Genomic DNA, 14,275 nt, shown 5'->3' with positions numbered 1-14,275 from the left:
AACTCCTCTTCTAATTTTGGCATAAGCTGTATCCTAGAAAGTCTTTGCAGTACACTTCCACCTCCTCTTCCCAGGCCCCTGCTGGGTCCCCCTCCTCTGCTTCTCCCTCTCATTGTAATTTTGTATTGTAACTGCCCATTGGTATGTCTCTTACCACTAGACTGAAGCTTCTTGAAGGCATACCTGTGTCTGTCTGGGTCATTGTTAAATCCGCGGTGTTGGCTTAGAATAGGTGTTTAAATAATACAGTCAAATCAGTTAATGAGTTTTAAGGATATGACAAAGTGACAGAAAGCATTTTTGGCCCTGTGAGAACACTTGAGTCTTTCCATGTCCCCCCACAGCAACTATTCAGAGGCTGTTAGAAAGGGAAATGGTATTCCCTCTTTCATAGCGTCTAGAATCTCAGAGCCGGAAGAAACTTCTGCAGCTCATTGTATCCGACCTCCCACCAAGTACAGTCTCCACCAGGGCCTCTCTGAGGGCTAGTTGTTCAGCCTTGGTCTGAGAGCTTCCAAATATTATCACTACGGGGTACGCCTTCAGTTGCATGTTACAGAGACCCTAAGAGTGACAAACAAATGGAGGTTTATTGTCCTCAAATACCAAGAAGTCCCAAGGTAGCCAACTGCTGACACCGGTTCCGTTGTTGGTGATATTTTTGGGGCCCAGGCTTTTTCCATCCCCAACGTGTTGACTTTTCGTCCTTGTACAATTGTTGTCTCATGATTATGGAGGGGCTGTCAGGGCTCTTGGCATCACATGCTGTCGAGGACAGGAAGTAGGGAAAAGGGGAGTGCCAGCGAGCTCTCTTCTTCTGCCTGTCCCTTTTATTTATTTGTTTGTTTGTTTTTAAATGTTTATTTATTTATTTTTGTGTGTGTGAGAGAGAGAATGCATGAGAGTGGGGGAGGGGCAGAGAGCGAGGAAGACCGAGAATTCAAAGCAGGCTCCACACTCAGTGCAGAGCCTGACGCGGGGCTCAAACTCATAAAACCATGAGATCATGACCTGAGCCAAAGTCAGACACTTAACTCATGAGCCACCCCAGGTGTCCCCTGCCTGTCCCTTTTAAAAGAAAGCTAAACTCTGGAAGTTCTCCAGCATATTTCCAACTGTGGTTTACTGGCCAGAACTCTATCACTGATCACCAAGTGCAGGGAGGTTTGGAAAGTAAGATTTAATCTTTCTTGTCTCCATAGTGGAAGGTGACAGGGTGCAGTCAGGCATAGTTCCTGAGTCTGTCTCAGGCACTTACGGGCTCTTAAAGCAGATCCTGTGCCACTTGCATGCAGGGATGCAACAGAAACCCGGTTGGGCCAAGGGTAGAATTGGCCCCAGACTGCAGTTGGGCATTTCTGGAGTGGCCAACAGAGTCACCTTACTTTTCACATTTTCTGGTAGTAGATAGTCCCCGCGAATCTCTCTCCCTCAGCCTTCTCCTGGTCTGTCAGCCTCCCAGCAGCTCTGTGGTGTAGATGACTTATACCAGCCCTGGGAAGCAGAGCTGCCCAGCTGATTTTCCTGGCTGAAGGGAACTCCCCAGGGGTGTCTCTGAATACCTCCACTATGTTTTGGTTGAAAGAACACTGGACTAGTAGCCAGGAAATCAAGGTTCTCACTTCAGCTCTACGATAACTAAGCTGTGTGAACTTGTGGTGCTTCTTGCCTTCTCTGGGCCTCAGTATTCTTATCTATAAAATGGGGGAGGGGATGCGGGGAGGAGTGATTCAGATTAGAAGATTGCCAAAGTCCCTGACAACAATATCATTCTGGTTTGTCTGATTCTGCTTCTTCCGCTGGTCTGGAATCCCCAGCAGATGGGAAAAATAATTTTTTTCTTTTTGCTTGCATTACCTCTGTTTGTACAAGCTATTCCAAGCAGCTGGGACACCTGTGCCACTGTCTTGGTGCCACCCCCCCCCCTTCCCCGCCTTTTGCCCGGGGCTGCCCAGATGTGAGCTTGCACCTGCCTAGGGGCACAGATACCAAATGAGCTTACTGGGATGGGTGAGTATTAAAAGCCCCGGCCTTGGTCCTTGAAACACTCTTGTCTCTGCTCAATGCCTGCAACCATGTGTCTGGTTCTCCTCCTCCTGCTGTGGCTGAGCTGTGCGACTCCAAACCAGGAGACAGGTGAGGAGCCCAGCTGGCAGCTGAAAGGAACCTGGCTTCTAGTCTCTTTCATTCATTCATTCAATCATTTTTGTTCCTGGCATGATTTACCTCCCAAGGGCTAATGCTAATTTATTAATTAATTAAAGAGTTCATTTACTCAGCACCTACTTGTGCTTAATGTGGCTCCTCTGCGTACAGATCATCTTCATATTTCTGAGATGTGGATTAGCTGGGAGGGTCTGCTTTGGTTGGGGATCCCCGAGGAGTGTCCAAAGGAGATTCCTGTGAGTAGAGGCAGCATGGGGCTCTGGAATGTGCACTGTGGGGGAGGCAGAAGGGAAGGTGGTGTGACAAAGCCTAGATCCAGATTAATAGGCAGGCTCAAGGGGCAACTGCCAGGCACCAACTGATGTGGTTTGCTAAAATACCCCTGGAAATGCAGTGGGATGATAAAGCGGTGTTTATTAGAATGCCTTTTGGGAGAAAACTAAATGTCATTGTTAGGGATACTTTTTGTGGGAATGGGAGCCTCCAGGGGCGTGCTTAAGTAACAACATCTATGCTATTAAATTGTTTTGTGTAGAGGACTTCTGGGGAAGGGCAGGACTTCAGTTTTGCTGAGGGGAATTTGCAGGTTTGGGGCTGGAGCAGGATCAGTGGGAACTGCAGAGGGAGGAGGAGGCTGCCCAGGGCCCCCTTTCCACACACTTCCTCAGCACGCTCGCCCTCTTCTCTATAAAATTGTCAAATATGTTTCAGGAGTATTGCTCTGGAGGGGCGCAAACTATCAGCAGGTTCTATTATTAGGTTCTTCACCCACTCCTTTCTGGGCTCCAGAACTTGTCACTTTTACTAGCCTCTCGGTCTGAGGCCAACAGGATGGTCACTTGAGCTATTGCCTGCTCACTAGGAAGCCATTTCCTAGCGGTTCACTGCTTCTCTATCACATCCCATGGCTGTCGCCTCTTACCTGCACTGATCATACAGCATGGTGACGTTCTGGTTACTTGTAGTTTGATGACACTGTTCACTAGACTGAGCTCCTGGAAAGTGTTTTTTTTGTAGGGTCTGGTGGCGCAGGGCACTAGAATATATGTCCCTGATCCACCATGGTACCTGGCTCAGAGAGCCACTCAATAGAATAAAATGAGGGACACTTGGGTGGCTTAGTCTATTAGGCATCTGGCTTTTGGTTTCGGCTCAGGTCATGAACTCATGGTTCATAAGTTCGAGCTCCACACTGGGCTCTACACTGACTGTGGGGAGCATGCTTGGGATTTTCTCTCTCCTCTCTCTCTGCCCCTCCCCAGCTCGTTCTGTCTCTCTCTCTCTCAAAATAAATAAACTTAAAAAATAGAATAAAATGAATGAATGAATGAATGAATGAGTGAATGGGTGCTTGGTCTCTTATGCTGTCATTTTTGTGATAGAACCAGTCAGGACTGTTGGAAGCTATAACTGTCTCCTGACCTTGGACACTGTGGGAACTCCAGTGTGAGCCCAAATTCAATTCAGATATATATTTTTTAATTTTTTAAAGTGTTTATTAATTTTTGAGAGAGAGAGAGAGAGAGAGAGTGCGAGTAGGGCAGGGGCAGAGAGAGAGAGGGAGACACAGAATCTGAAGCAGGCTCCAGGCTCTGAGCTGTCAGCACAGAGCCCAATGTGGGGCTTGAACTCAGAGACTGCAAGATCATGACCTAAGCTGAAGTAGGACGCTTAACTGACTAAGCCACCCAGGCAACCCTCAATTCAGATATTTTGAATTAAATTGAATAAAAATTATTTGACAGCAGAACTACAGTGATGCATTTCTTACCTTGGGTGAGCTGGTAGGGAAGACAGATATACCTCCAGAAAGAAGGCTGTAATAACAGACAGGGATTAATGCTATGTTAGAAGCTAAAATCAATAGGTTTTAAGAGTAAAAGGAAAGAGTTAATCCCAATAAATGTAGTTAATCCCTTCTATCCCAGGTGGGCTCGGGGGCGGGGCGGGGGCTAGGGGGTAGGAGATGTGTTGGAAGGCCTTTCAGAATAGATCAAATTTATTTAAAATTTTTTTTTCTTGTGGAAGTTTTCTAATTTTTTTAAATGTTTATTTTTGAGAGAGAGACAGAGTGCAATCAGGGGAGGGGCAGAGAGAGAGGGAGACACAGAATCTAAAGCAGGCTCCAGGCTCTGAGCGGTCAGTGCAGAGCCCAACACAGGGCTCAAACTCATGAACCCGGAAATCGTGACCTGGGCTGAAGTCAGCCCCTTAACCGACTGAGCCACCCAGGTGCCCCCTTATGGAAATTTTCAAACACACACAAAAAGAGAGAGAATAATATAATGAACCTACTGTTCTTATTGGCTAATTTAAAAATTATCAACATTCTGGGGTGCCTGGGTGGCGCAGTCGGTTAAGCGTCCGACTTCAGCCAGGTCACGATCTCGCGGTCTGTGAGTTCGAGCCCCGCGTCAGGCTCTGGGCTGATGGCTCGGAGCCTGGAGCCTGTTTCCGATTCTGTGTCTCCTCTCTCTGCCCCTCCCCCGTTCATGCTCTGTCTCTCTCTGTCCCAAAAATGAATAAACGTTGAAAAAAAAAAATTATCAACATTTTGCCCAAATTCTCATCCACCATATTAAAAAATATAACCACAATACCTTATGAAAGATGAAATAATTAAAATAATTACTACCATTAAAAAATTTTTTTAATGTTTATTTTTGAGAGAGAGAGAGAAACAGAGTGTGAGCGGGGGAGGGGCGAGAGAGAGGGAGACACAGAATCCGAAGCAGGCTCCAGGCTCTGAACTGTCAGCTCGGAGCCCAACGCAGGGCTCAAACCCACAGACGGCAAGATCATGACCTGAGCTGAAGTCAGATGCTTAACCGACTGAGCCACCCAGGCGCCCCTACTTACTACCATTTAATACCTATTCATATTTCTCCAACTTTCAAAAAGACTTTTTTGCAACTGGCTTATTTAACCAGGACCCAAACAAGGCCCACACATTACATTTACTGGTATATTTTTATTTATTTATTTATTTATTTATTTATTTATTTATTTTACTGGTATATTTCTTAAGCCTCTTCAAATCTATCAGTCCTCTTTTCCTTTTTTTATGCTGTTTTCAGTTGACGGAACCAGGTCATTTTGTCCTGTAAAAAGTCCTACATTCTGGATTTATCTGATTGAATCTATGTGGCTGTCTCTCTGTCCTCTGCATTTCCTGAAACCTGGTAATTAAGGTTCATTTACTTTGGCAAGAATATACCATAGGTGGGGCTGTGTACTTGCTATTGCGTCTCGAAGGAGACACACAAAGTCCAGTGGTCCCACTTTACTGTGTTAAATAAACTTGATCAAACAAATGCAATCTGCGGTAGGTCCATTATAAATTTTTTTTTTAACGCTTATTTATTTTTGAGACAGAGAGAGACAGAGCATGAACGAGGGAGGGTCAGAGAGAGAGGGAGACACAGAATCTGAAACAGGCTCCAGGCTCTGAGCTATCAGCCCAGACCCTGACGCGGGGCTCGAACTCACGGACCGCGAGATCGTGACCTGAGCTGAAGTTGGACATTTAACCAACTGAGCCACCCAGGCGCCCCTGTGGTAGGTCCATTATAAACATCCCCCCTCAACCTTTCTCTAATGGTTTTAACCTCCACTGACGATTGTTGCATAGATCCATTTTTTTCATTAGGGGTTGCCAAACGCTGGCTTTCCGATTCTGTCGCTCCTTCTGCACTTATTAGCTGCAGTTCTTCTATAAAGACTTTTCCCTTGTCATTTACTTGGTTTGTATGGAAAGGCTGGATAAATATTTAATTCTTCATTTATCATTTTCAGAATAACGGGCTTGTTCCTTAGCAACCCAGGGAAGATTGAATTTAAACATGACCTTGAAGAATAAGAATGTTTTCTTTTAGTGGCTATGAGAGGGAAGGGCCTTTCACACAAAGGAAACAGCTTGAGCAAAGGCTCCAAAGCAGGAGTATTCAGGGTGTTTAGAGAATGGCAGAGATTAGTAGCAAGTGCAACAAGAGGCTTTTTGAATGAGAAGCCTGGTGTGGTGGAAACGGCAGGGAAGAAGTCAGGATTGCTGGTTCTACTCCCAGCTCAAGTACGACCTTCAGAAAATGACTTTTCCATTTCTAGATCAGAGACTTTCACACTTTTCTGGCCACAATCTACATTAATAAATATATTTTGCACTATTATTCAGTACATACATACAGGTATATAAAAACGAAAATTTCAGAAAGAACCATAAACAGCTTACACTTACATATACAATGTATGCTATGCTATGCTGTTCTGTTCTGTTCCATTCCATTTCATTCCATTCCATCTTATTAAAATAAATGATGTTCATGGGGTGCCTGGGTGGTTCAGTCGGTTAAGCATCTGACTTCGCCTCAGGTCATGATCTCACTGTTGGTGACTTCGAGCCCCACGTCGGACTCTCTACTGTCAGCGCAGAGCCTACTTTGGATCCTCTGTCTCCCTCTCTCTCTGCCCCTCCCCTGCTTGTGTGCTCTCTCTCTTTCTCTCTCTGTCTCTCTCAAAATAAATAAGTAAAGTTAAAGAAAATAAATGCTGGTCATGATCACGGAATTGATCTCTGACTCACAAATGGGCTACAACACTTGTTTGGATGGTCTCTGGGGCTCTTTTCCACCTCCAGCCCTCTTTGATCCATCCTTGGCATTGGTGACAACCTGACACTGAACCAGGCACTTGGGAAGAGGGAGGATGTGAGAAGAGGAGCTACTCATTTGCAGGAGGCTCCCAGCTCAGCATGAGACAGAAGCCAGGCCAAACTCAAAGGCCACCACCCAGCCTGGCCCGCCATCACCTTGAGAGGTCTGACCTCCCAGGCCACCGCCCCCCTTTCATCAGACACCTGCCAGCCCCTCTTTCCATAACAGGCTGGGCGAGCCACACCTAACCCCACGTCCTCTCAGGGGCCTGCTCCCTGTTGATCGCATCAACTTTGGAAGGCCCTCAAGTTTATCCCTAAACAAAGCCCCAGGCAGGTGCTAACCTAACAGGAGCTGATTCCATAGGTCAGGAACAGCACTGAGAGTCCTGGGTATGAGAACACCTGGGGCGTATTCCCACCTGAGCCACTGACTCACCAGATGACCTCGGCCACGTCCCTACCTGCCAATGCCTTGTTTTCCCCTTCCCTTAAAAAAGATGAACCCCCTCACTTGGTAGTGGATATACACTGGTCAGATATAATTGAATTGAGCAACTTGGGAAAATGATCAGAATTAAGGTTGATGTTGGGACCATGGAGACCTTCCTCTAACTTTGTGGGAGTTTTGTTGGTCCTTCTTGTCACACTTCTGTTGTTTTCTCTCTTGCTTCTCTGTCTTCCTTGCTGTCACACCCCTGCCAACCTCCTCTTCTCTCTCATTCATCTCTTTCTCTCAGCCCCGACTCATTCTTGTGCCTCTGTTTTTAATAACAGCTTTCCTGGGATATCAATCATGGAACATAAAAGTCATCCTTTTAAAAGTGTACAGTTCAGGGGGTTTTAGTATGTTCACAGAGTCGTGCGAACCACTGTCTAATTTCAGAACATTTCTTCATTCCCAAAGGAGACCCTGTACCCATTAGCAGTCACTACCTGCTCCCCATACTTCCCGGCCCCCCGAGAACCATTAATCTACTTTCTGTCTCTATGGACTTCCATATTGTAGACATTTCACTTAAAAGGAATCATGCAGTGTGTGGCCTTTTGTGGCTGACTGCTTCCACTTAGCATCATGTTTCAGGGTTCATCCACATCGTAGCATGTGTCAGAACTTCATTCCTTTTTGGGGGCTGACTGGTATACCATATTTTGTTTTATCCATTCATCAGTTGATGGACATTTGAAATGGTTCCACTTTGGGGTTCTTATGAAAAATGCTCCCATGGACATACATGCACAGGTTTTTATGTGAGCATGTATTTTCACTTCTCTTAAGTATATACCCAGCAGTGGGATTGCTGCATTGTATGGTTTTCACTCTAAATTAAACATTCTGAGGAACTGCCAAACTGTTTTTCTCTGTTTTTCAGAGTGGCTGCACCATTTTTCAAGTCCACCAGCAGTGGATGGTGTTCCAATTTCTCCACATTCTCACCAACACCTGTTTCCTAATGGGTGTGAAATGGTGTCTCCTTTGTGGTTCTGATTTGCTTCTCCTTGATAACAAATGTTGTTGAGCATCCTTTTGTGTGCTTGTTGCCTACTGGTATATCTTCTTTGGATATATCTTTCACCCATTTAAAAATTGGGTTATTTGTCTTTTTGTTGTTGTTGTTGAGCTGTAGGAGTTCTTTACATATTCTGGATAAAATTCTCTCATCACATGTATGATTTGCAGATATTTTCTCCCATTCCATGGGTTGTCTTTTCACTTTCTTGATACTATCCTCGGAAGCACAAAACTTTAAAATTTGAATCAAGTCCAGTGTATTTTTTTTTTGTTGTTGCTTGTGCTTTTGGTGTCATATCTGGGAAACTATTGCTTCGTCCGAGGCCATGATCATTTACGTCTATGGTTTCACCTAAGAGTTTTGTAGTTTTGACTCTTACATTTAGGTCTGTGATCCATTTTAAGTTAATTTTTATGTATGGTATGAGGTAGAGGTCCAAATCCATTCCTTTGCACACGGATATCCAGTTGTCCCAGTGCCATTTGTTACAACTGTCTCTTTTCATTTTAAAAAATTTTAAATATTTATTTATTTTTGAGAGAGAGAGAGACAGAGTGTGAGTGGAGGAGGGGCAGAGAGAGAGAGAGGGAGACACAGAACCTGAAACAGGCTACAGGCTCTGAGCTGTTAGCACAGAGCCTGACGTGGGGCTCGAACTGGGGAACGGCCAGATCATGACCTGAGTTGGAGGCTTAACTGACTGAGCCATCAGGTGCCCCATACCTGTCTCTTTTTAATGTCCCCTTTTTCTGCAGGCAGCTGCTCCCAACCCCAGCCCCTCTGCTGCTTTGGAACAGATCACCACTGCAAGAGAGGAAGCTGCTACTGTGATGAATTCTGCCACGAGGTGTCAGACTGCTGCCCAGACCACCGCGCCCTGTGCACCCTGGATAACTCACACGCAGGCTCCTTCCCACCCCTGGCGGAGCCGGATGCTGTGATGGACAGAGGCAAGCCCCTTGCTTGTACTTCAGGCCAAGGCCAGGATGTGGACTGGATGCCTCCTGAGGGCCCTGATAATCCTGAGATCCTCACATTTGGTCCATTTCGTACCAAAAGTGCCCACATATTCCTCCCAGCTTTGTTTCCCCACTGCTTCTGACCACCTGCTGCTCCCCTCTGAGCTCCTTTCCCAGATCCCCACAGGGAGAGGCTAAGCTGTTGGTGGTTGGGGATCAGGGTGGCGAGTGAGGTGGTTGGGTCACCTAACTGCCCCCGCATCTCTTGCAACATAGATGCCTCTTGACCTGACCCATGTAGATTTTGAGGGAAGACAGGAGTCTGCAGAGAGGCGCTAGGGATGCTACATAGGAGGAGGGAGACTGGGAGTCAGGGAGGAGGCCAGGAGCTTTTGCTTTGTGTTTCTCAGCTTCTCAGAATACCAAGATGGTGCTGCAGATGGTGCTGAGGAGGGAGACCCCCCCGAGCCCTGCAAGAAGCAACCTAGACTGGATACAGAATGTGGTGAGTACCCTGGTGGTTCTCCTGGAAGGGGTGCTGACAACCTGCTCCTGCCTCCCTGGCCTGTAGACCCCAGAGTCAGGGAACCACTACCAAGGGGGGAATGAGACCTGAGCTGGGGCACAGCTCCACGGTTTTAGGGCTAGGAGCCATGGTATCTGACCATGGACACTGACACCTGAATTTCATATAATTTTCATGTGTCATGACATATTCTTTTGACTTTTTTCAACCACTTAAAATATAAAAAAACATTCTTAACTTGTGATCTGCACACACACACACACACACACACACACAAACCTGCAACAAGTCAGACTTGGCCCACGGATTGTGGTTGGCTGCTCTCTGCCCTAAATCATCCTTTGTTCTTTACTTTTCGTTTGGGTCGTGACTTCAGCACTGACCTGTCCAGAGCTCTCTGCCCAGAACTGGAGCAGAGGCTTCAGTCCCCACTCTAGCATATTATGACCATTGGGCAGAAAGAAAGGCAGCATGGTACAAGGAAAGAGCATGGACTCGGGAGCCAGCAAGACCTGGGTTCAAATCCTGTCTCTACCACTTATTACCTGGATGATTACTGGATGACCTGAAGTAACTTCTTCTGCCTTTCTGAGCTTCCCTTTCCTCATCTGTGTCCCAGAGCTTGCCCTGTAGAGCTGTTACAAAAGGGCCTTGGTAGATGTACAATGAGACATAGCTATTATTTGGGGACATGCAAATAAGCTGCAGAGGGTGTAGGCCTTCGCTTCCTGCTCACTTAGGTCCAGCAGCTTCTGCACACCAGCCTCCCAGGGAGGCCCCTCTCCATCTCCATGAAGAAAATCAAGAAGAGAGCCTGACATCTCCCATGAAGCTCCTCCAGGGCCCTGTGATGCAGAGCCCACCCTATTCCCCTCCCCCAGCATCCCCAGGTCTGCTGGGGCCTTACCACTGGGCCCACTGTGCTTGTCTCTTGGTTTCTATCCTGCGTGCTTCTATATTGGTTCAACCAGAGGAAGACGGAAATCTGCAATAGTCATAAACACATTTAAATCAGCCATACATGGCTGGGTGGCTCAGTCAGTTGAGTATCCAAATTCAGCTCTGGTCATGATCTCACAGTTCATGAGTTCAAGCTCTGCATTGGGCTCTGTGCTTACAGCCCAAAGCCTGGAGCCTGCTTCGGATTCTGTGTCTCCCTCTCTCTCTGCCCCTCCCCTGCTCTCTCTCTCTCTCACTCTCTCTCTCAAAATAAATGAACATTAAAAAAATTAAATCAGCCATACAGATTATAAAACATAAATTTGGCTCATTGTATTCATTGTTTGTGGTGGTTATAATGAATATAGTAACTGTTTCTTGAAAGCAGAAGGCGAGAACCTAGCACCCCTTTGGCTAAGTGATCTGTGCCTCCTTCTTCAGTATTCCTTCCCAGGTATCATGTGACCACCTCTAAATCCCAAAATAGCCTGGTCTGATCCCTAGCCTCATGTTCACCTACTTTTCTTCCCATGGTAAAAAGAGGCAGGGTGACCTTCTTCTAGTGGGTTGGGATTGGCTTTCTGGGAGTTTCCTTGTGTGAGGATTTCAAAACTCCAGGAGAGTGATGCCAGGGGGTTTTGGGGTCTGTTGAACCCATTGCCTTCCCTCTCAGACCTGCTCCTCCCCCTGTTTGGTGAATGGTTCCCTACCCTTCAGCTTCCTGCACTCCAGGCCTTAGGGTCTTCTTTTTCTTCTCTCTGCCTGTGGCCTTCCTCTGCAAGGTGACAAGTCTTTCTAGTTCTACTTCACAACACGGTTCATTTCTGCTCCTCCTATACTCCAATTGCCAAAGTCCCAGGTCACAGCGTCCTAACTGGTCCTCTTGCCCCGGGATCTCCCCTAACTGGTCTCTGTCCCCAGTTTACTGCCCACAGCAGAGTTCTGGTGTTGCCAGTTCCTCATTCAGAAACCACCACTGGCTTCCCATTGTCTCCAGAACAAAAGCTAACCTCCCACATATGGCTACAAAGCCCTCCACAGCATGAGCCCAAGGCACATTTCTGGCTTTATCTGCTATAAGTCCCTTTCCCCACTCCTATGTTCTACCTAAATAGAATGACCCATTATCCCTGTCCATGCCTTCCTCCAGGCTTTGGCTAATCTGAACACTGGTTTCTAAGTAAATGATTATAGCAAAGGAGGTCCTGTCAAAGTCCAGTTATTGGCTCTATTGGTTCTATTTTAGCTTAGTTTCTCTGAATAAGTTATTTGGGAACAGAACTCCAAGGAACAGGTGAGGGAAAAGGGAAGTGATGCAGAGAAGAAGGGAGACCCAACACAAAGATGCATTATTCAGTTGGCCCCCACTATGGCTGATTAGTTGCTTGATCCTGTGGGACTTTTTTTTTTTTTAATTTTTTTTAACGTTTATTTATTTTTGAGGCAGAGAGAGACAGAGCATGAACGGGGGAGGGGCAGAGAGAGAGGTAGACACAGAATCTGAAACAGGCTCCAGGCTCTGAGCTGTCAGCACAGAGCCCGACGCGGGGCTTGAACTCACGGACCGTGAGATCATGACCTGAGCCGAAGTCGGACACTTAACCGACTGAGCCACCCAGGCGCCGATCCTGTGGGACCTTTTAAAAAAATCTTATGAAATGTTTCAGAGAACCATCTGTCCTGGGGATGGAATAGGAAGCATCTGTCCATTGCCTCCCATTCTCATGGTTTATAGGTTGCTCCACTAGTCGCTAACTCTTTCAGTTCTTTGTTGCTGGTATGTGAGAGCAGAGCAGCTCTTGGAAGCATCCCAAGCCTTGGCATCAGGGAAACCCTGGCAGAGAGCAAATGGAACATGGCAAGGCACTGCCTCATCACTCCTGGAAAAGTAGTCACCGTAGCAATGGCTGGAGTAGGAAGCAAGGCCAAAAGGACTTGAATGGTGTACAAAAGGTGTTCTACCTACTGGCTTTTAGGAACACATGCTTTATCCCTCTAGCTCTTCCAACCACAGATTTCTTCTCCTGCCTAGGGATGGAGGAGCCTGGGTGAGGAGACATCCCTGGGCCCTGTTTGGAAGAACTGGTCTCATACATCCAGACCTAGTGGTCTCTCTCCCTTCCTTGCTAGGAAGTACTTTTCAAGTAAAGCTCTGTGGGATGTGGCCTCTCCAGTTGGGATCATCCTGTGGGCCTCACAGAAAGCCCAAAGATGTTGATTTATGGGCTCTTTTCCCTCTCTTCACTCAGTGATTATTTTCCTTCCAAATGTCCAGAAACTCCATCTCTTTTAATTGCTCCTATATCATCCTTTCATCCCAGATAGGATGAACAGAGTTAGGTTATTCCAAACTGAAGAAACTGTTTCTGAGATGTTCCAATACTGGTACAGCTTCCTCTCTAGTTGAGTGTACACGTGTGTGCATATGTGCATGCATATTTCATTTCTATCTGGCTCTCCATCTTCCCTCCCCATCTTCCAAATATCTTCCCTATGAAAGTCATTTCCCTGGCAGCAGCATACTACCAGGGAAAAGCCCTGGAAAAACAGAGGGTCTGCATTACCAGCCCTGCCTGGTATTTAATTTAATGCAAATTAAAATTACAAAGAGAAATTAATATTCATAACTATGTCTAAAATTACAAGGCCTGATGATAGCAAGTGTTGATGAGAATGTGGAGCAACTGGAACTCTTATATGTTGCTGGTATAGCCGAAGCTGGCACAATCAATTTGGAAAACTGTTGGATACTATATACTAAAGCTAAACACATGTATGCCCAATGACCCAGCAATTCCACTCATATATATATATATACATATATATATATATATGTATATATACCCAAAACAAATGCAAGACTGTTCATTTCAGCTTTATCCAGAATAGTGAAAAACTGGAAACAACTCAAATGTCCATCAATAGGAAAATGGATAAATAAATGGTGGTGTATTTTATACAATGGAATACTATCTACCAACAAAAAAGTACTGTTACACACAACATGAGTGAGTTTCACAGGCATAATGTCAAGAAAAAGAAGCCACACACGAACGAGTGTGTATTCATAATTCCATTTACATGAAGATCAAAAACAGGCAAAACTAATCCATGGTGATAGAGGTAACAATGATTTTGGGGGGCAAATACTGACTGGAAGGGAACACAAGGGAGCCTAATGAGATGCTGAAAATGTCTCCTATCTTTGTCTGAGTGTGGATACCTCCTTGGTGTATACAAATGTAAAAATTCATCAAGTTGTATGCTACTTAGGATTGATGTAGTTTACTGTATGTGGGCTATACCCTAACAAAGAGATGAATGAAGAAGTGGACAGAGGGCTCTCTGGAGTTTCCTATACTATAGCCCAAGGAATAGGGGTTAGCGTGGGGAAGGGCCATTCTCAGGTCCTTACAAATTTAGATGCTTCTCACCACCTCTTCTGGGGTAACTCTGCCTGACAGGATCCCATCTAAACAATCTGTGCATACTTAACATTTTGAACTTGTAGGGACACACTTGG

This window comes from Lynx canadensis, chromosome C2, assembly GCF_007474595.2.
Source record: "Lynx canadensis isolate LIC74 chromosome C2, mLynCan4.pri.v2, whole genome shotgun sequence".
Classification (NCBI taxonomy): Eukaryota; Metazoa; Chordata; class Mammalia; order Carnivora; family Felidae; genus Lynx; species Lynx canadensis.
The sequence above is the reverse complement of the archived record's forward strand: the minus strand, read 5'-3'. Positions refer to the sequence as shown.